The sequence below is a fragment of the Trichechus manatus genome, unplaced genomic scaffold (assembly GCF_000243295.1).
Source record: "Trichechus manatus latirostris isolate Lorelei unplaced genomic scaffold, TriManLat1.0 scaffold00107, whole genome shotgun sequence".
In the NCBI taxonomy this organism is placed as follows: domain Eukaryota; kingdom Metazoa; phylum Chordata; class Mammalia; order Sirenia; family Trichechidae; genus Trichechus; species Trichechus manatus.
This window is the reverse complement of record NW_004444043.1, coordinates 6,257,322-6,258,487: the sequence shown is the minus strand read 5'-3', so window position 1 is coordinate 6,258,487 and position 1,166 is coordinate 6,257,322.

Below are 1,166 nucleotides of genomic sequence, written 5' to 3'. Positions count from 1 at the left end.
ACCGATAAGTGCCCAGAGGCACCCCACTCCACCAGGAAGCCTCCTGCTCACAGGCAGTCAGCTCTCTTGCTCCGTGGGTCGGCTCCAGCGCCGTCTTTCACCGGTCTCCTCTTTCTGCTGCTGTAGGTTCTCTGCTGCTGCTTGTCCTCTGTCACTGCCACACATCGGTCCATTCACAGTTTTAAAACCGCTTCCACATTTTAGGTATCTGTTAGAACAGCACCCCACTCTCTCGGTACCAAATTCTGTCTTAGTCATCTAGTGCTGCTATAACAGAAATACCTCAAGTGGATGGTTTTAATGAAGAGAAGTTTATTTCCTCACAGTCAAGGTAGGCTAAAAGTCCAAATTCAGGGCATCAGCTCCAGGGGAAGTCTTTCTCTCTGTCGGCCTTCTCATCAGTGTTCCCCCAGACTAGGAGCTTCTTGGCGCAGGGACCCCTGTCCAAAGGACGTGCTCTGCTCCTGACACTGCTTTCTTGATGATGTGAGGTCCCCCAGAACATTTTCTTAATAAATGTTGTTATGCCAATTGACCTAGATGTCCCCTGAAACCATGGTCTCCAGACTCCTGCCCCTGCTACACTGTCCCTCGAAGTTTTTGGTTGTGTTCAGGAAACTTCTTAGCTTTTGGTTTAGTCCAGTTGTGCTGATATCCCCTGTGGTGTGTGTTGTCCTTCCCTTTACCTAAGATAATTCTCTACTATCTACTTAGTGAATTCCCCTCTCCCTCCCTCCACACTCTCATAACCATTAAAGGATGTTTTCTTCTGTGTTGAAACTGTTTCTTGAGTTCTTATAATAGTGGTCTTGTACAATATTTGTTCTTTTGTGACTGACTAATTTCACTTTGCATAATGCCTTCCAGATTCATCCATGTTACAAGATGTTTTTCGGATTCGTCTTTGTTCTTTATCGTTGCGTAGTGCTCCATTGAGTGAATATACCATAATTTGTTTATCCATTCATTCGTTGATGGGTACCTAAGTTGTTTCCGTCTTTTTGCTAGTATGAACAGTGCTGCAATGAACATGAGTGTGCATATATCTATTCGTGTGACAGCTCTTATTGCTCTAGAATATATTCCAAGGAGTGGGATTGCTGGATCGTATGGTACTTCTATTTCTAGCTCTTTAAGGAAGCATCAAATCAATTTCCAAAGTGGTT